The following is a 21,567-nucleotide window of genomic DNA, read 5'->3' as shown; positions in this document are numbered from 1 at the left end:
CACTCTTACTGACAGTTGTGGCTGTGTTGCGTGATGTATTGTTGTCTCTACCTTCCTGCCCTTTGTGCTGTTGTCTGTGCCCAATCATGTTTGTACCATGTTTTGTGCTGCTACCATGCTGTGTTGTTGTCATGTTGTGTTGCTACCATGCTGTGTTGTCATGTGTTGCTGCCTTTCTATGTTGTTGTCTTAGATCTCTCTTTATGTAGTGTTGTGTTGTCTCTCTTGTCGTGATGTGTGTTTTGTCCTATATTTATGTTATTTTTTTAATTTTTATAAATGTTTTCATCCCAGCCCGCGTCCCCGCAGGAGGTCTTTTGCCTTGTGGTAGGCCGTCATTTTTAATAAGAATATGTTCTTAACTGACTTGCCTAGTTAAATAAAGGTTAAAAATAAAATAAATTTAAAGTAAATTCCCTCACAGGTGATGAAGAACCAATCTGCTCTCCCTCCTCCGTGACAAGAAAAGTAACTGCAGCCAATCAGAGCACACAAAAAGAATACAGGTACAGAGAGGCAGGACAGACAGCAGACTGTGTCCCTGTCATCGCTCGCTTTGTGACTGACACTAGATCACTAGAAGATGCATATAGTTTATCTAGCGGGAGAAGGCTATATAGACTAGCGAATTTAAACTTTTAAATGAAAGGAAGCCTTGTTAATTAATTAAGTGGAAAAAGTGGAAGGCTGACAACGAGTCTGTTATCGGCTATTTAGCTGACGGCCGGCGCTTATGGAAAACACTGCTATGGCACTCGTGACTTGAATTCGCCTCAAGAGGAATATTTATCTGGCATTGAAAACACAACAACAAGCCAAATAGGAAAATAGATAAACTATTCTACTAAGATTTTCTATTCATTACTCATTTCTTTACAAAGCAAAAGTAAATATGGACTGTTCTGTCATCTTTAAAGACTGTTCCAGCGTCTTTAAAAAAGAAAAAAATATATTTTCGTCGTGGCGGCAATGATTTTGACGTGGCACTGCGCCACATAAATTACTGCAGCGGAAACACAAAATAATTCATGACTAATGTTTAGTTAACATCACTGAGCATATGAAAGGTATATTTTCTTCACTCTGCGGTCCAACTCATCCCAAACCATCTCAATTGGGTTGAGGTCGGGTGATTGTGGAGGCCAGGTCATCTGATGCAGCACACTATCGCTCTCCTTCTGGGTCAAATAGCCCATAGACACAACCCGGAGGTGTGTTGGGTCATTGTCCTGTTGAAAAACAAATGATAGTCCCACTAAACGCAAACCTGATGGGATGGCATATCACTGCAGAATGCTGTGGTAGTATGCTGGTTAAGTGTGCCTTGAATTCTAAATAAATCGCTGACAGTGTCACCAGCAAAGCACCCTCGCACCATCACACCTCCTCCTCCATGCTTCACGGTGGGAACCACACATGAAGAGATCATCCGTTCACCTACTCTGTGTTGTACAAAGACAGTGGTTGGAACCAAAAATCTCAAATTTGGACTCATCAGACCAAAGGACAGATTTCCACCTGTCTAAATGTCCATTGCTCGTGTTTCTTGGCCCAAGCAAGTCTCTTTTTCAACATCTTACAGTTGATGTTGAGATGTGTCTATACTTGAACTATATGAAGCATTTATTTGGGCTGCAATATGAGAGAGATTGCAAGAGAGTACGAGACCGAGAGACATCGCAGAGATAAAGGTAAAGAGAGTGAGGGATCGTCTGTGTGGAAGGATGGCACGCAGGCCAAGCAGCAGCAGTGTAACTACTTGAAGGCAACAGGCAGGCAGTGGAACAGAACAGGAGGGTTCCTCCCAGTCAGCCATTGATCAGAGAGCAGAGCAGAAGAGACAGCACCATGTCAACAGTTTACACTCATCCTTGTCAGCCTCAGTCGGAGCCGGGAGGGAGTCCCCTGTGGCTCTAGGATTAGAGCAGCCAGCTGAAGTCATAGATCAGAGCAGTGCAGACAACAACACAGGGCTCAGGGCTTAGGCCTAGGGAAGCCTGGGTAGGGCAAGCACTCATAGGCCCTAAACCTTTATAAACCTACTTCAATACCCCTTACTTAGACAGGGCTCAGGTTTATAGGCCTGGAAAAGCATGGTAGAGCATACCTAGGCCCTAAACTTTTATACACCAGAAACAGTATCTACCTATTTTTGGTTTGCACATCTGTCACATCATGCCACTGTTTTGAACTATCTAAAGACATCTCACACCCTAACTAGACACTGTGTGCGCGAGCGATGCAAAACAATTTAACGTCTACATGTTATTCAATCATTTCAACTACACTACTTGATGAGAAGCAGCCTTCTGCAAGTCCCGTCTCCATCTTCTCATTGGTTTTGACTACCATACAAACCAACGTGGGTACTTGGTAGATCAACAAGGAAAGGTTAATCAAAGATACTATTACAAGAGTAAACCTAGTTAACTTATTTATGTGTGACTTAAATCACTGGTGTAGAGAAACACATGATTTTGTATAGCTCTGTGTCAAAATTCTACAAAGATCCAGAAAAAAACGGGTAAAATAACCACCCAATGTTAATCTACCAGGCGAACAAGCTAGCAACAGCTTCCTGTCCATGCATGTTTCATGTGTTACGACCTGCCCTCGATTAAATATAATTGATTTACAGTTGGTTTTGGTATTTTAATAACATGCATATCATGATCATGTCTGGTGTGCGGATAGTCTGATCAGGGTGTCAGCCATAGTAGCTCCCAAAAGTCGAGTGGTGCCCTGTCATTCTAAAGTAATTATTTATTTGTCGAAATTACTCTATAGTGGCTACGAAATACCATGCATTGCTAAAGTAGGCAAATAATTAGTAGGAAACAACTGTCATAATTTTGATGTCATCAAATGTATTTTAAAGATATGGCAATGTTGCCATTAGCTAGCAAAGTTTGTCAAAAATAGCTAGCAATGCTAATGTTAGCAAGCTAGAATCCAGTGCTCTACCCTCAATCTTAGCTGCATCTGAAGTCAATCTGACAACATCACAATAATGACAAATGGTTTCCCTACTAATTATTTGGCTCCTTTTGAAAGGATTATAATGGACTTTAGAAAAAATCTTCATCAGCGCCAACTGGGAATGCTTACAGTCGAACCAAATACAGTACAGAAACTGCTCCTCCAATAGTAATCCCTGATCACACTTGTAGGCGATGTTAGCTAGCATAGCTCATGCGCTGAAACACATAAATCGGGTCTAACGGTCATGTCATGTCAAACAGAGCATGTGCAGGCCATTAAATAAAACAAAAATAAAAGCGGGTCAGTTTGTCACTTCCACAAGGTTGTAGTAATGACAGGTTCAGTAACTTAAGGTGTTGGCTCGAATCTAGATTTTACCTTTAGAATTCAAGAAAATTAACAACTAAAAGACACATTTTCACTTCTCCCATTGACTTGCCAAAACTCAAACCGCGGCTGGTCTGTCGAGTCTGCTTTGCGGCGCATTCCGAGAAGTATTGCGATGTTGCAACTCTGTTTGAAAACCCTGTGGTAGAAAGTTCAGTTGGGCACCAGTTCAAAAGAGAATCTTCATAACAATAGTGAGAACGTGCAACCCATTAAAACACAACTGCTTCTGAAAAAAACGTAACTTCTAAACACTTGTGAAGACCAAAGAGCATCTCTCACATGCACTCATTATTTTTCTCCTATTCCCCGAACCATATCTCCAACTAGCCCTTTCTACTTCCACCTCCACACTGTTCTCCCCGTTGACCTCAGTATTAAAAAACAAGCAGTGTCACCCTGGAGAAGCACAGGAGGGTCCACCACAGGACCATTACGCCTTCATTATCCGTAATAGGCCATATTTTCCTTTCTGAGCATCTTAACCATGAATATGGTTAGGTACAGCCTAGAGAGCATGGACTTGAGGGGTATGATGGCTATGCTCATGCCTGGTCCACTTCTCACCCCAGATCAAACTCAATTAGTTTGAAACCAACAAAGACATTCACACAGTGATAGTGTTACAAAGAAAGCTCTGCTCTCCCCAACAAGTGAAGGGCACTCACAACACTCAGGACCAGGAAGAGAAAAGGTCAGGACAGGAATACAGTACAGAACATTCAGCATGGTGCCTGCTATGAGTAAGCACTTTCTATTGAATACCATGGCAGGGATTATCTCAATAAAGCCAGGTTCAGTAAGTCACAAATAAAATATCACACACACACTGTACATATGGGACCCGATTCAGGAAACTAGGTGTACGTCGCAAGTCACGACAACACAGGAGAGCCAAATGAACGTAAAAAATATATATACTGCTCAAAGAAATAAAGGGAACACTTAAACAACACATCCTAGATCTGAATGAAAGAAAAAAATCTCATTAAATACTTTTTTCTTTACATAGTTGAATGTGCTGACAACAAAATAATCAATGGAAATCCAATTTATCAACCCATGGAGGTCTGGATTTGGAGTCACACTCAAAATTAAAGTGGAAAACCACACTACAGGCTGATCCAACTTTGATGAAATGTCCTTAAAACAAGTCAAAATGAGGCTCAGTAGTGTGTGTGGCCTCCACGTGCCTGTATGACCTCCCTACAACGCCTGGGCATGCTCCTGATGAGGTGACGGATGGTCTCCTGAGGGATCTCCTCCCAGACCTGGACTAAAGCATCCGCCAACTCCTGGACAGTCTGTGGTGCAACGTGGCATTGGTGGATGGAGCAAGACATGATGTCCCAGATGTGCTCAATTGGATTCAGGTCTGGGGAACGGGCGGGCCAGTCCATAGCATCAATGCCTTCCTCTTGCAGGAACTGCTGACACACTCCAGCCACATGAGGTCTAGCATTGTCTTGCATTAGGAGGAACCCAGGGCCAACCGCACCAGCATATGGTCTCACAAGGGGTCTGAGGAGCTCATCTCGGTACCTAATGGCAGTCAGGCTACCTCTGGCGAGCACATGGAGGGCTGTGCGGCCCCCCAAAGAAATGCCACCCCACACCATGTCTGACTCACCGCCAAACCGGTCATGCTGGAGGATGTTGCAGGCAGAACGTTCTCCACGGCGTCTCCAGACTCTGTCACGTCTGTCACGTGCTCAGTGTGAACCTGCTTTCATCTGTGAAGAGCACAGGGCACCAGTGGCGAATTTGCCAATCTTGGTGTTCTCTGGCAAATACCAAACGTCCTGCACGGTGTTGGGCTGTAAGCACAACCCCCACCTGTGGACGTCGGGCCCTCATACCACCCTCATAGAGTCTGTTTCTGACTGTTTGAGCAGACACATGCACATTTGTGGCCTGCTGGAGGTCATTTTGCAGGGCTCTGGCAGTGCTTCTCCTGCTCCTCCTTGCACAAAGGCGGAGGTAGCGGTCCTGCTGCTGGGTTGTTGCCCTCCTACGGCCTCCTCCACGTCTCCTGATGTACTGGCCTGTCTCCTGGTAGCGCCTCCATGCTCTGGATACTACGCTGACAGACACAGCAAACCTTCTTGCCACAGCTCGCATTGATGTGCCATCCTGGATGAGCTGCACTACCTGAGCCACTTGTGTGGGTTGTAGACTCCATCTCATGCTACCACTAGAGTGAAAGCACCGCCAGCATTCAAAAGTGACCAAAACATCAGCCAGGAAGCATAGGAACTGAGAAGTGGTCTGTGGTCCCCACCTGTAGAACCACTCCTTTATTGGGGGTGTCTTGCTAAATGCTTATAATTTCCACCTGTTGTCTATTCCATTTGCACAACAGCATGTGACATTTATTGTCAATCAGTGTTGCTTCCTAAGTGGACAGTATGATTTCACAGATGTGTGATTGACTTGGAGTTACATTGTGTTGTTTAAGTGTTCCCTTTATTTTTTTGAGCAGTGTATATTTAACAAAATAATTTTTGGGGCAGAAATGCCTTCTCAAACCTGAACTTTCATGTGCCTTAATAACAAGTGTGTATGCCATCTTTAAATACGAATAAAATTGTTAAATTACGAGCCTTGTTGGATAAGCCACAGAAAAAGTCAACAACCTTCCCACTAGCCATGATTGGCTGAGATAATGAATGGGCTGGACATGCCGAGAGAGGAGTTCGGATTGGTCTGCCATATTGAAGGAGTCTGTCTATTTGAGCTCGTCAGTCTGTATTGGTAATCTTGTCGAACGCTGCTTTAAAAAAAATGTATTGTGTAGTGGAGCTGCATAAGTGTTGCTCTCCATTTTCTGGAGGATCAAGTTTTGAAATCAGTGGAATTAGAGTATGATAGCTAAAGAAACGGAGAAAACACCTGTCTCTGGATTACATCTTTATACTAAGGGCAACCGTGGTATGGCATTCCTGACAGGGAGACGCGTCCATGATGCATGTTGATGCATGCAGGTAAGGTAGGTAGCTACATTTTCATATATTACACGTTTCTAATTTTGACAGAAACTGGTTTCATTTCAAGCTAAAATGTACTGTTAGCTAGCTAGCTAACGTTAGCTGGCTGGCTCCCTAGCGGACGGTATTATTCGTTTCCCAGAGCAGTTTGCATTTCTAGTTAGAGCCTAATGTTAGGCAGTGTAGGCACTTTTTTCATTGTTGTTTAACTAGCTAACGTTAGCTGGCTGGCTCGTTAACCAACGTTACGTGACGTGTGTACAACACCCGTTGAATATGGCCGGTGTCAGTAAACGTCTGCAAAAAAGCACAATGAAATTGATGCCAGCAGAGCAGGTTAGGCTGTTTTTGTGTTATCCAGAGGTAAACAAATCATCGGCCAGAGTATCAAGTGTGCGATCCGAGAGCTAAACGAGATGGGTGGGACTAAAGCTTAAGATGGTTTGAACTACGCTGAATGGGTGTAGACAAAGAAGAGCTCTTCACTAGATACCAAAACTTTCAAAGGCGATTTTGTCAAAAGTGAGTTTACAAGTTGATCAACTTTCAATGCAGAATTACTTTCCCATTGTTCCTCAAATGCAGTGTATGATGTACCATTTTGCAGCTCGAGTCTCTACTTTTATCCAATGTAAAAAACACAATTTCACATGTTGCTACATAAGACCGAATCCAGGTGGTGAGTCACAGACACACACACACACACACACACACACACACACACACACACACACACACACACACACACACACACACACACACACACACACACACACACACGTATATACAGTACCAGTCAAAAGTTTGGGCACACCTACACATTCCAGGGTTCTTTATTTTGACTATTTTCTACATTGGAATCATTTAGTAACCAAAAAAGTGATAAACAAATCAAAATATATTTTAAATGTTTATATTCTTCAAAGTAGCCACAGCTTTGCACACTCTTGGCATTCTCTCAACCAGCTTCATGAGGTAGTCACCTGGAATGCATTTCAATCAACAGTTGGGCCTTGTTTAAAGTTTATTTGTGGAATTTCTTTCCGTAATGCATTTGAGCCAAATCAGTGTTGTGACAAGGTAGGGGTGGTATACAGAAGATAGCCCTATTTGGTAAAAGACCAAGTCCATATTATGGCAAGAACAGATAATAAAATGCAAAGATAAACAACAGTCCATCATTACTTTGAGACATGAAGGTCAGTCAATTCAGGAAATTTCTAGAATTGCTCGAAAAGAAACCACTTCTAATGGACACTAATAAGAAGAAGAGACTTGCTTGGGCCAAGAAACAAGAGCAATGGACATTAGACCGGTGGAAATCTGTCCTTTGGTTTGATGAGATATTTGGTTCCAACCGCCGTGTCTTTGTGAGACGCAGAAAAAGTGAAAGGATGCTTTCTACATGTGTGGTTCCCACCGTGAAGCATGGAGGTGGTGTGATGGTACTTTGCTGGTGACACCGTCTGTGATTTAGTTATAATTCAAGATAAACTTAACCAGCATGACTACCACAGCATTCTGCAGCGATACGCCATCCCATCTGGTTTGCACTTAGTGGGACTATCATTTGTTTTTCAACAGGACAATGACCCAACACACCTCCAGGCAGTGTAAGGGTTATTTGACCAAGGAGGAGAGTGATGAAGTGCTGCATCAGATGATTTGGCCTCCACAAATCCCTCAAACTCAACCCGATTGAGATGGTTTGGGATGAGTTGTACCACAGAGTGAAGGAAAAGCAGCCAACAAGTGCTCAGCGTATGTGAGAACTCCTTCAAGACTGTTGGAAAAGCATTCCAGGTGAAGCTGGTTGAAAGAATGCCAAAAGGCAAAGGGTGGCTACTTTGAAGAATCTCAAATATAAAATATATTTTGATTTGTTTAACACTTTTTTGGTTACTACATGATTCAATGTGTGTCATTTCATAGTTTTGATGTCTTCACTATTATGTAGAAAATAGTTAAAGTAAAAAAAACATGAATGAGTAGTTGTGTCCAAACTTTTGACTGGTACTGTATGTGTACAAAACATTAGGAACACCTGCTTTTTCCATGACAGAATGACCAGGTGAATCCAGGTGTAAGCTATGATACCTTATTAATATCACTTCAATCAGTGTAGATGAAGGGGAGGAGATAGGTTAAATATGGATTTTTAAGCCTTGAGAAATGGATTGTATGTACCATAAAGATGGTGAGTGGGCAAGACAAAATATTTGTGCCTTTGAAAGGGGTATGGTAGTAGGTGCCAGGCGCACTGGTTTGAGTGCGTCAAGAACTGCAACACTGCTGGGTTTTTCACGCTCAACAGTTTCCAGTTTGTATCAAGAATGGTCCATCACAAGGCCTCCCGATTGGCGCAGTGGTCTAATGCACTGCATCGCAATGCTAGCTGTGCTACTAGAGATTCTGGGTTTGAGTCCAGGCTCTGTCGCAGACCGGGAGACCCATGGAGCGGCGCACAATTGGCTGAGCGTCATCTGGGCTAGGGGAGGGTTTTACCGGCAGGGATGTCCTTGTCCCATCATGCACTAGTGACACCTATGGCTGGCCCGGGCACAGTGCACGCTGACACGGTTGCCAGGTGTATGGTGTTTTCTCCAACACATTGGTGCAGCTGGCTTCATGGTTAAGTGGGCATTGTGTCAAGAAGTAATGCGGCTTGGTTGGGTTGTGTTTCGGAGGACGCACGGCTCTCGACCTTCGCCTCTCCTGAGTCTGTACTAGAGTCCCAGCTATGAGACAAGACTGTAACTACCAATTGGATACCATGAAAATTGGGGAGAAAAAGTGGGTACATTTTTTTATGTTAAAATACAAAAATTTAAAAGAATGGTCCATCACCCAAAGGACATCCAGCCAACTTGAGTCAGCATGGGCCAGCATCCCTGTGGAACGCTTTTGAGTCCATGCCCCAACGAATATAGGCAGGTGTGTGTTTCTTTCTAAATTGGCCACAAGTTGTAGTGACATCAAGGATGATCAAAGGAAATTGAATGCACCAATTGAATGCACCAGAGTGCAATTTAGGAGTGTGAATACTTATGTAAATTAGATATTTCTGTATTTAATATTCCAATAAATTTGCAGAAATTTCTAAAAACACTGTGTCATTATGGGGTATTGTGTGTAGATGAGAAAAAACTAACAATTTAATACATTTTGAATTCAGGCTGTAACTACAAAGTGTGTGTGTCTGTGTCTCTCTCTAGCGATTAAGAGCCTTGGGCCTGAAACCGAAAGGTTGCTAGTTTGAGTCTCTGAACCGAAAGTGAAAAATCTGTCAATGTGCACTTGAGCAAGGAACTTAACCCTAATTGCTTCTGTAAGTTGCTCTGGATAAGAGCGTCTGTTAAATGACAGAAGATGTGTGTATATATAGATCGAATTGGGTAGGTGAAAACTTAATTGCCATGTGTCACTTAAAAGTGACTAAAATTACGTTTTTACGAGTTATAAATGCAGCTTTGTTTACAAATTGCAGGTCAGATTTCTCCAGGTAATTATGACACATGTTATTTTAAACATGTTACCCACTACCTGGATTCGGTCCTATGGAGCCACATTTGAAATGGTGTTTTCTACATTGGATAAATGTAGAGACAGTTGAGGAACAATGAGAAAGTAATTCTGCTTTGAAAGTTGATAAACCCCACTTTTGAGAAAATGGCCCGTGAATGTTTTGGTACACCTACTGGGGAGAGATCTTTGTCTAGTCCCGTGTGGCTCAGTTGGTAGAGCATGGTGTTTGCAACGCCAGGGTTGTGGGTTTGATTCCCACGGGGGACCAGAACAAAAAAAATATATATAATAAAATAAAAATGTAAAAAATGTATGAAATGTATGCATTCACTACTGTAAGTCGCTCTGGATAAGAGCCTCTGCTAAATGACTAAAATGTAAATGTTATTGTCTACAACCATTCAGCATCGTTCACACCCTCTTAAGCCTTACGTACCCCCACCCATCTCTTTAAGGCTTCACAGTGTAGTAAACAAGCAAAGGTTTCAAGTGGTGAAAGTAGTAGTAAAAATAAAAACTTTATCTAGTCCTTGGTCTATACCCTAATCAGACTTTGGTGTAATTCACGTTGTTCTTCACATTACAGTCTCTGGTAAACACACACTATATCAAATAAAATCTAACTTTATTTGTCACATGCACAGAATGCAGGTGTACAGTGAAATGGTTAATTGCATAGTGAATTATTTTGTTTAGACATGCAGCTAGCTACCTAGCTAGCTAAACAATGAGCCATAATCCCAATTCTAATGCCACGTTCAAAACAACTGAGGCTGGAAAAAATAGATTTTAACGGTCATCCAACTCAGAATTCCAACTCGGGAACTTCGGGCCTCTTTCTAGAACTCCTACAAAGATCATACACGTAATGTTAGCTAGCAAGCCAGACAGCTAATGTTAGCTAGCTAGCTAACAGCTAATAGTGAGACTTTCTGACAAAATCATAAACGTAAAATATCTGAAAATGGAGCTAGTATACATGGATAAACACTTCTCCCTCTGTCACGGATTCCATGGTTGCCCTTCTATCCTTGTCTTTCACAGACTTTTTCCCACCGAAACTAACATGTTCTAAAAGCGAATACTGGAACAATATTTCTAACATAGAACGTAGGGAATGGTCAGAGGCGACCTAAAAGAACACTGATGTTCTTGTTTGGTGTAATTAAAATAATGTTATAAAGGAAATAGTGTAACTTGTATAGTATGCATACTATATGTATACTGTTTCCATCCTCTGCGTTGTGCATGCTGTTAGGTTCTAATTCTCAGAGTAAAAAACTCAACTGACACTATGAAAGCTTAAACCAAGTTTATTCTTCATCATGGGTCAATACAGCTGCATTAGACAACGACATTTCACACAAGCTCTGATATTTAACCCTTCCTCCTAGGTTGAGTCTCCTCTTACACATCTGAACAGCCAATGCATCTCTGTTGCTAGACAGAACCTTAGTGATATCTGTTCTTCCTCACTTCATCTGACCTGACCTCTACCCCAAAGTGTTCACTCCTCCCCAACGCAAGGCTGTCATGGTGATTGGTACCAGACTGTGTCTCTTCTCCTCCCAGAGGATCCCTCCCATAGGATCCCAGATGGCTAACAATAACATATCCTGACATAATGTAAACATTACACGTTACCCTCTCTCCCTCAGTGACATGAATAGGTATATTTCATATTCTCAGAACCCAACAATGCTATATGAATAATGATGAGTGTTTTTGTTAAGAGAGGGATGTGATTTGAGAAACTATAAGAGGAAATTGTTTCTATAACTTTGTACAAGTAAGAAGTCACCACCCCCTTGAGGTCAGAGAGATTGTCAGCCTGATGGAACCGCCCCCTTTTACATTTACATTTTAGTCATTTAGCAGACGCTCTTATCCAGAGCGACTTACAGTAGTGAATGCATACATTTCATACAATTTCATACATATCATACATTTTTTTCTGTGCTGGCCCCCCGTGGGAATCGAACCCACAACCCTGGTGTTGCAAACACCATGCTCTACCAACTGAGCTACAGGGAAGGCTGATATTTTATACAGTTCATTATACAGAATGAACTGTATAAAATTATGGGTTAAGAATTAACATATCAGGCCAGAACGATGTTGAGCTGCAGCTCAAGTTTAAAGTGGTTTGAACTCTGAAATCTCAACACGAGGTAGAGATAAAGTCACCTCCCGGACAATCACTGGTACGGCTGATTAGTTGTCCTAAGTAAAGCATCAAGAAAAGTGAACTCGTGGGACCATTCTACTACTCTTCTCAAACCACCGTAGTACGCTACTCTTATCACCCCACTAGGAAACATCTACACACCTGGCTAGCCTATCTTCAAAGAATCATCTTCCAGGGCTAATGGAAGTAGAATAAACAGGACTACACGACAAGTCAGCAGATACTGGACGACTGCAGAGGAGAACAGCAGTAGGAGACGGGTGGGGACTCCATTTTGGACAATCAGAGCCTTACAAGCGTGCCGCAAAAAGGCCCAACCAACCCCCTTTCTAAGAAGGCCAGGTTCTGAAAGAGATGCACAGCGAACCAAGACATTTCCACGTACAGTGGGGGAAAAAAGTATTTGATCCCCTGCTGAATTTGTACGTTTGCCCACTTACAAAGAAATTATCAGTCTATAATTTTAATAGTAGGTTTATTTGAACAGTGAGAGACAGAATAACAACAACAAATCCAGAAAAACACGTCAAAAATGTTATAAAATGATTTGCATTTTAATGAGGGAAATAAGTATTTGACCCCTCTGCAAAACATGACTTAGTACTTTGTGATTGCCAACAAGGGTTTTGCCACCGAGGTCAGACGTTTCTTGTAGTTGGCCACCAGGTTTGCACACATCTCAGGAGGGATTTTGTCCCACTCCTCTTTGCAGATCTTCTCCAAGTCATTAAGGTTTGGAGGCTGATGTTTGGCAACTCGAACCTTCAGCTCCCTCCACAGATTTTCTATGGGATTAAGGTCTGGAGACTGGCTAGGCCACTCCAGGACCTTAATGTGCTTCTTCTTGAGCCACTCCTTTGTTGCATTGGCTGTGTGTTTTGGGTCATTGTCATACTGGAATACCCATCCACGACCCATTTTCAATGCCCTGGCTGAGGGAAGGAGGTTCTCACCCAAGATTTGACGGTACATGGCCACTTCCATCGTCCCTTTGATGCGGTGAAGTTGTCCTGTCCCCTTAGCAGAAAAACACCCCCAAAGCATAATGTTTCCACCTCCATATTTGACGGTGGAGATGGTGTTCTTGGGGTCATAGGCAGCATTCCTCCTCCTCCAAACACGGCGAGTTGAGTTGATGTCAAATAGCTCCATTTTGGTCTCATCTGACCACAACACTTTCACCAGTTGTCCTCTGAATCATTCAGATGTTCATTGGCAAACTTCAGACGGGCATGTATACGTATTCTTGAGCAGGGGGACCTTGTGGGCGCTGCAGGATTTCAGCCCTTCAAGGCGTAGTTTGTTACCAATTGTTTTCTTCGTGACTATGGTCCCAGCTGCCTTGAGATCATTGACAAGATCCTCCCGTGTAGTTCTGGGCTGATTCCTCACCATTCTCATGATTATCGCAACCCCACGAGGTGAGATCTTGCATGGAGCCCCAGGCCGAGGGATATTGACATTTCTTTTGTGTTTCTTCCATTTGTGAATAATCGCACCTACTATTGTCACCTTCTCACCAAGCTGCTTGGCGATGGTTTTGTAGCCCATTCCAGCCTTGTGTAGGTCTACAATCTTGTCCCTGACATCCTTGGAGAGCTCTTTGGTCTTGGCCATGGTGGAGAGTTGCCTTTTATTGTCCCCAGCACAAGGCACACCTGTGTAATGATCATGAGGTTTAATCAGCTTCTTGATATACCACACCTGTCAGGAGGATGGATTATCTTGGCAAAGGTGAAATGCTCACTAACAGGGATGTAAAAGATTTCTGGCTCCCAGGTGTCTTTTTTACAGGTAACAAGCTGTGGTTAGGAGCACTCCCTTTAAGAGTGTGCTCCTAATCTCAGCTCGTTACCTGTATAAAAGACACCTAGGAGCCAGAAATCTTTCTGATTGAGAGGGGGTCATATACTTATTTGTCTCATTAAAATGCAAATCAATTCATAACATTTTTGACATGCGTTTTTCTGGATATTTTTGTTGTTATTCCATCTCTCACTGTTCAAATAAACCTACCATTAAAATTATAGACTGATCCTTTCTTTGTCAGTGAGCAAACGTACAAAATCAGCAGGGGATCAAATACTTTTTTCCACCCACTGTAAATACATTCATTGTTTCTTATTCCGAAGTGGCGGCGTTTTGGGTGCAAAGTATAAGTAAGAGTAGTTTCAAAATGTACCAACATTAGTGTCTCTGTCCCGCTCTCTCTCTCGCCCTCTCCATGTCTTTTGTAACAAGCCACCATATTGTTGTCAGTCCGATAGGGACCTGTTTCTAATGTATTGTGTTTATCCTGTGTTACCATTTAGTTAGCTAGTAAATAAATAATTACAAATATTTGTGTAGTACTGAATCATAAGTAAGGCTCTGGTTTTTGCAGATGCAAAAAGGATGCATTCAGAATGATGATATGATATAAGGTTAAGATTAATAAACTGACTGTTTATGGATGGAATAGGTAAAGACCTTTATAGTTTAATTTGGGAGATGGTAACTCTAACTTTAAAGAACTGCTCTTGTGATGCCCCAAATCCTAATGAGTTAATTGTTACATAATTAATTTAAATTGGGTAGCAATTAATCATAGTTGATTACAAAAATAACAGTCATCAGATTAATGAAAGTAAAGTCACGAAATTGTTACGTGGCAGACCAATCTGAAATCATCTCTCGGCATGTTCAGCCCATCCATTATTTCAGCCAATCATGGCTAGCGGGAAGGTTCCTGTATTTTTCCATGGCTAAACCAACTAGGCTCGTTATTTAACAATTGTACTTGTATTTACAGATGGCATATAAGTTTGTTATCAAGGCAAATGAAAGTTCACGTTTCAGAAGGCAATTCTGGCCCAAAAAACTACATATTTTGATAAAAAGAAAAAAAGAAAAACTTTCAAATGCATAGTGACGTGCGACATATGCCTAGTTCATTGAAACAGGTCACAAATGTGTTGCGTACATTCTAGGCCTATCGATTCTTCTTATCCATCTATGACTACATCAACAATACACACAGGCCCATCTATATCCTTGTCATCATAAACAAGACTCAGTATAAATGAGAGTTGAGTGATTAAAAGTAATTTAGCAGACAAATGTTTCAAAGTTACTCTGATGTTGCTTGCTCGAGTTGCTGAATGAAATGGGAATTGTGGGCGATTTTAGGTTAGGGATTAGGAATATTTTCCACTTGCTATTGTTGGACCATGTTTTACACTCACTCACGACTAGTGCCAGCATGCTGCTGTGGAGAGTGTAAACAATGATATTCACAAAAGCCAGCCATCCGTCTACTGTTAAGTGAAGCTAAAGTTAGCAAGCTATTTACACTAAACAAAAATGTAAACATGCAACAATTTCAAAGACTTTACTGAGTTACAGGTCAAATAAGGAAATCAGTCAATTTAAATAAAACCAGTCAGTATCTGGTGACCACCATTTGCCTCAGGCAGCGCGACATCTTCACATGGAGTTGATGCGGCTGTTGATTCTGGCATATGGGATGTTGTCCCACTCCTCTTCAGTTGCTGGATATTGGCGGGAACTGGAACAGGTTGTCGTACATGTCGATCCAGAGCATCCCAAAAATGCTCAATGGGTGACATGTCTGGTGAGTATGCAGGCCACGGAGGAACAGGGACATTTTCAGTTCCTAGGAATTGTGTACAGATCCTTGCGACATGGGTCCGTGCATTATCATGCTGAAACATGAGGTGATGGCGGCGGATGAAAGGCACAACAATGGGCCTCAGGAGCTTGTCACGGTATCACTGTGTATTCAAATTGCCATCGATAAAATGTAATTGTGTTCATTGGCAGTAGGTTATGCTTGCCCATACCATACCCCCACCACCACCATGGGGCACTCTGTTCACAATGTTGACAATGTTGACATCGGCAAACCGCTCGCCCACGACGCCATACACGTTTGTCTGCCATCTGCCTTGTACAGTTGAAACCGGGACTCATCAATGAAGATCACACTTCACCAGCATGCCATTGGCCATCAAAGGTGAGCATTTACCCACTGATGGCTACGACATTGAACTGCAGTCAGGTCAAGACCCTGATGAGGATGACAAGCATGCAGATAAGCTTCCCTGAGACGGTTTCTGACAGTTTGTGTAAAAATGATTTGCTTGTGCAAACACAGTAAAGAAGCCGGATGTGGAGGTCCTGAGCTGGCGTGGTTACACGTGGTCTGCGTTTGTGAGGCTGCCTGGACGTACTGCCAAATTCCGTAAAACTACATTGGAGGCGGCTTATGGTAGAGAAATTAACATTCCATTCTCTGGCAACAGCTCTGGTTGACATTCCTGCAGTCAGCATGCCAATTGCCCGCTCCCTCAAAACTTGAGACATCTGTGGCATTGTGTTGTGTGACAAAACTGCACATTTTAGAGTTGCCTTTTATTGTCCCCAGCACAAGGCACACCTGTGTAATGATCATGAGGTTTAATCAGCTTCTTGATATACCACACCTGTCAGGAGGATGGATTATCTTGGCAAAGGTGAAATGCTCGCTAACAAGGGATGTAAAAAATGTGCACTAAATTTGAGAGAAATAAGTATTTTGAGCATCTGGAAAATCTGGGATCTTTTATTTCAGCTCATGAAACATTGGACCAACACTTTAAATGTTGCATTTATATTTTTGTTCAGTATAGCTATAGTTAAGTTAGCTGGCTAGCAAACTGCTGATAGAGCCACACAGGCATTGCTAGCTAAATGTGCATATCTGTAGTGTGCAATAGAGACAAATAAATGTTTGTGCAGTTTCTTGCAAACTTTGCTGGAGTTGTTAGCTGGCTAATTGTTTTCTTCTTGAAAGTTGAGTTTTCTATTCCAACGTTTTGATTGCAAATGTATTTAATAATTCAAACCTATGGGTTGTTTCTTGAGTTTGCACTGCAAGAAGTCAAGCAGATAACAGCTATATCGTTGCACCACAGTATAATGTCTAAGTAAATTAGAATGACATTTTACTGCTGTAAATTAGTTTTTATAATACAGTAGCCTACATGCTTGTTGTAACTAACGCTGTCTAATACTGGTCAAAGGGTGGCTGACCCATCGGCTGCTTGAGAACTCTCCGATAGAGCACATGACATCTTTCCTGGGTTTGTTTACAAAAATGTTAACAAACCCAGTGTTTTATCTGGGCGACAGTTTCATATTTCATATACACAAATTACGTAAATAAGACTTACTGAGTCTGGCTTTAAGTATCAGCCAGGGAGGGGGACCTTGAAGCCGTTACTACAAGGCTATGTCCCAAATGGCACTATTTGTTATAGCAGTACTTTACTAGTGCACTACAAAGGGTATAGGGTGCCATTTGGGATTCACCCTGTAAAAGCTGGGGAAAGCATGAGAGCCTACAGTAAATAATACAACAGAGAGTTCTGATTTCTGTTCTCTCTGAATCAGCACGGCAAAGAATGGCACAATAATCTGCTTTAGTTACAGTACACAGGTTTACAACAGTAGTGGCTTAGTGGATTGCAGAGTGAATTATGGGGACATGTCAAAAATCTGTTGGTTTATATTTAGTTGATATCCTGTCGGGTTCAACTCCATTGTTATACTGTTTATTTGATCTAAATAATATTGCTCACATTATGTCTGCCTCAGAAAGACAAGAGCATGAGAAAACAAAGAAAACAAGTTATCAGTCAGGGAAATAAAAAGTGCTGAAAACATGTTGGCGCACTATTTAAAAAGAAGATGGTGAAAAAGCTATTGGATGAAAAAGACCAGTTTAGGCACATGTACAGCCGACCCGCGCTAGCTAACGCAACCTTGAATAGAGATTTTTTTTTTACAAATTGATAGTTAGAGTAAAATATTGATATATCGTCCAAAAATAATATTGTGACATGTAACTGTATCGATTCCCTCCCATCACTACCCAGTAGTGTTTTAGACAGACATATGCATGGGTGGTAAGTACATCCCACAGGCAGTGGTCCTTCATTCAAAGCTTTTAAGCTTCTAAGAGGTTCAGTGGTTGTCTGCAGTTATGTTGGATTCTTCTAGTTTCTACCATGATTGACATCGTTCCAGTTGAGAACAGCATCTCATTCTCCAGCTATGATGTCATTACATCACTGATGTTTGAGCCAAACAAAAAGGAAGCGAGGGAATCTCCTCAAAATGCTAAACCTTTAAAAGCACATTACACAATAGCATTCCTAAATAGTTGTTCTGTTCATAAACATTTAGCTTGTGTGTTCAAATAGTGTTACCGTGGAAATAGGTTTAATGGACTTTCCTGACTTAAGAAATGACTTAAATTCAAACCTACCAACCAAAGACATGTAGCTTACTCTCTACAGAGGCTGCACTGAGGGAACATTGCTAGATGCTAAGTGAAAGCGTCATCAGACTGTGAAAGACTGCTCTTGTGGAATTCCTCGGTGCCATGTGGGGAACAGATGTGCGGTGGACACAGGCTGGCTGGCAGCTGTTGTCTGTATGGCTAGCCACAGTAGGCAGTCTCCAATGATGAATGCCAACTGTACTGTAAACAACTCACCCACCAACTGCTACATCACATAACATCCAGCTAGCACAGGTTTTCATGACAAAGTTCCCAGTCTATATTTTTTCATGGTTAGAGGCTGTCTGCTTGTGTTCGCTGTACTTTGGTAAGTGTTTATAAGAGGGAAGGACACTATGTTAAATCTCCACAGACAAAACCTCACTGAAACCTAAATGAGCTGAAAAGTGAGAACATGGTATGAGGGACAGTGAAGAGAGTGAGGACAGAGGGAGCGGAGAATGAGATGCCAAAAGAAGTGTGTGTGTGTGTGTGTTTTCTCATTCCTCAGGCTCTTCCTCTCCGTCTCCAGCTAGAGGGGGTGTGTGTTGAGGTAGAGGGGGTGTATGTGGTAAGGGAACCCCAGAACTATACCAGCCATAGGCCTTCCAGGAAAAACAAGGTTACTGAGATCAGCCAACCCATATCTATTCTTTGTTGTTGGTTTTCAAGCACTCTTCATATAACTTAACATGCTTTTATTGATCCTGTTTTCCCTTCTTGAGGTCTATCATCTCTTTTCGTTTGTGCAAGATAAAGCTTCAGGAGACAAGAAGCTTAGTAAACTAGTCAACCACTCTCACCTTAAGTGTTACATCTTCCTCTCAATGACACACAGACCTGAGCTGAGTTGTCTGACCAATACATCTGATACCTGACCAATACCTACTAGGGATGCCCTCCAAAAGGTATTAACTCCAGGTAAGAAGTCACTGACCTGTGCCCGGTTTCCCGATAGTGATGGGTTTTAACGATGCATCCTTCCTACAACGGTCGAAGATATAACATACGTTTCCCAAAACACCACGCAGAAAAAACGTTTGCTAAGTGCGTTGTTGGAGCATGTGTCAATACTGATAGGATCGAAAAAGAAAGGCAGCTCTGTGGCCTTCCGAGTGGCGCAGCGGTCTAAGGCACTACATCGCAGTGCTGAGGCGACACTACAGCCTGGAGTTTGATCCCATGCTGTGTCACAGCCGTCCGTGACAGGTAGTCCCATAGAGCGGCGCACAATTGAGGGTTTTTCCGGGGGGATTTCCTTGGCCCATCACGCTCTAGCGACTCCTTGTGGTGGGCCGAGCACCTGCAAGCTGACTTCAGTTGAACGGTGTTTTGTCCGACACATTGGTGCGGCTGGCTTCCGGGTTAATTAAGAGAGCAGGTGTTAAGAAGCAGCATGACTTTACCTCCCCATCTCCTGAGCCCTTTGGGGAGATGAAGCGATGAGACATGATCGTAACCACCAATTGGATATCACGAAAAGGGTCAAATTACAAAATAAAAAAAGAAAGGCAGGCCTGCTCTCGGATCCACTTTCTCCATTCACATCCTACATTAACATTATAATTATTCCACAATACTGACAATGGATTAGATCCTATAGATATATTATAACTTATATAGCTCCAAATATTGATGCGGTAGCCAACAATTAGCAAAATAGAACTCAATTGAATGAACATCAAATAGACTCAATAAGATTGAAATATACAGTGCATTCGGAAAGTATTCAGACCCCTTGACTTTTTCCCTCATCACTCTGCACACAATACCCCATAATGACAAAGCAAAAACAGGTTATTAGAAATGTTTGCAAACTATTAAAAATAAAAAACTGAAATATCACATTTACATAAGTATTCAGACCCTTTACTCAGGACTTTGTTGAAGTACCTTTGGCAGCGATAAGAGCCTCAAATCGTCTTGGGTATGATGCTACAAGCTTGGCACACCTGTAGTTGGGAAGTTTCTCCCATTATTCTCTGCTGATCCTCTCAAGCTCTGTCAAGTTGGATGGGAAGTGTTGCTGCACAGCAATGTTTAGGTCTCTCCAGAGATGTTTGATCAGGTTCAAGTCCGTACTCTGGCTGGGCCACTCAAGGACATTCAGAGACTTGTCCCGAAGCCACTCCTGCGTTGTCTTGGTTGTGAGCTTAGGGTCGTTGTCCTGTTGAGAGGTGAACCTTTGCCCCAGTCTGATGTCCTCAGTTCTCTGGAGCAGGTTTTCATCAAGGATCTCTTTGTACTTTGCTGTGTTAATCTTTCCCTCGATCCTGACGAATCACCCAGTCCCTGCCACTGAAAAACCTCCCCACAGTATGATGCTGCCACCCCCATGCTTCACCGTAGGGATGGTGACAGGTTTCCTCCAGACGTGACGCTTGGCATTCAATCCAAAGAGGTAGCTTCTTGGTTTCATCAGATCAGAGAATCTTGTTTCTCATGGTCTGAGAGTCCTTTAGGTGCCTTTTGGCAAACACCAAGCAGGCGGGCATGAGCCTTTTACTGATGAGTGGCTTCCGTCTGGCCCCTCTACCACAAGGGCCTGATTGGTGGAGTGCTGCAGAGATGGTTGTCCCATCTACACAGAGGAACTCTAGAACTCTGTCAGATTGACCATCGGGTTCTTGGTCACCTCCCTGACCCTTCTCCCCCTGATTGCTCACTTTGGCCGGGCGGCCAGCTCTAGGAAGAGTTTTGGTGGTTCCACATTTCTTCCATTTAAGAATGATAGCGGCCACTGTGTTCTTGGGGACCTTCAACGCTGCAGACATGTTTTGGTACCCTTCCACCAGATCTATGCCTTGACACAATCCTGTCTTGGAGCTCTACGGACAAATCCTTCGACCTCATTGCTTGGTTTTTGCTCTGACATGCACTGTCAACTGTGGAACCTAATATAGACATGTCCAATCAATTGAATTTACCACAGGTGGATTTTAATCAAGTTGTAGAAAAATCTCAAGGATGACCAATGGAAAAAGTTTCATAGCAAAGGGTCTGAATACTTATGTAAATAAGGTATTTTTTTTTTTTAATTTAATAAACTTTAAAAAATTGAAAAACCTGTTTTTGCTTTGTGGTTATGGGGTATTGTGTGTAGATTGATGAGGATTTTTATTTATTTAATCCATTTTAGAATAAGGCTGTAACGCAACAAAATATGGAAAAAG

The 21,567-nt window shown here is 42.3% G+C and overlaps 1 protein-coding gene across 2 annotated transcripts in view; it reads right to left on the bottom strand.

Moving 5' to 3' along the window:
• Positions 1 to 21,567, bottom strand: part of ca16b (carbonic anhydrase XVI b) — a 298,762-nt gene that overhangs the window by 243,157 nt on the left and 34,038 nt on the right. The gene's annotated exons all lie outside the window — the stretch shown is intronic.

Source organism: Salmo trutta, chromosome 14, assembly GCF_901001165.1.
Source record: "Salmo trutta chromosome 14, fSalTru1.1, whole genome shotgun sequence".
Classification (NCBI taxonomy): domain Eukaryota; kingdom Metazoa; phylum Chordata; class Actinopteri; order Salmoniformes; family Salmonidae; genus Salmo; species Salmo trutta.
This window is presented reverse-complemented; position numbering and strand designations above follow the sequence as displayed.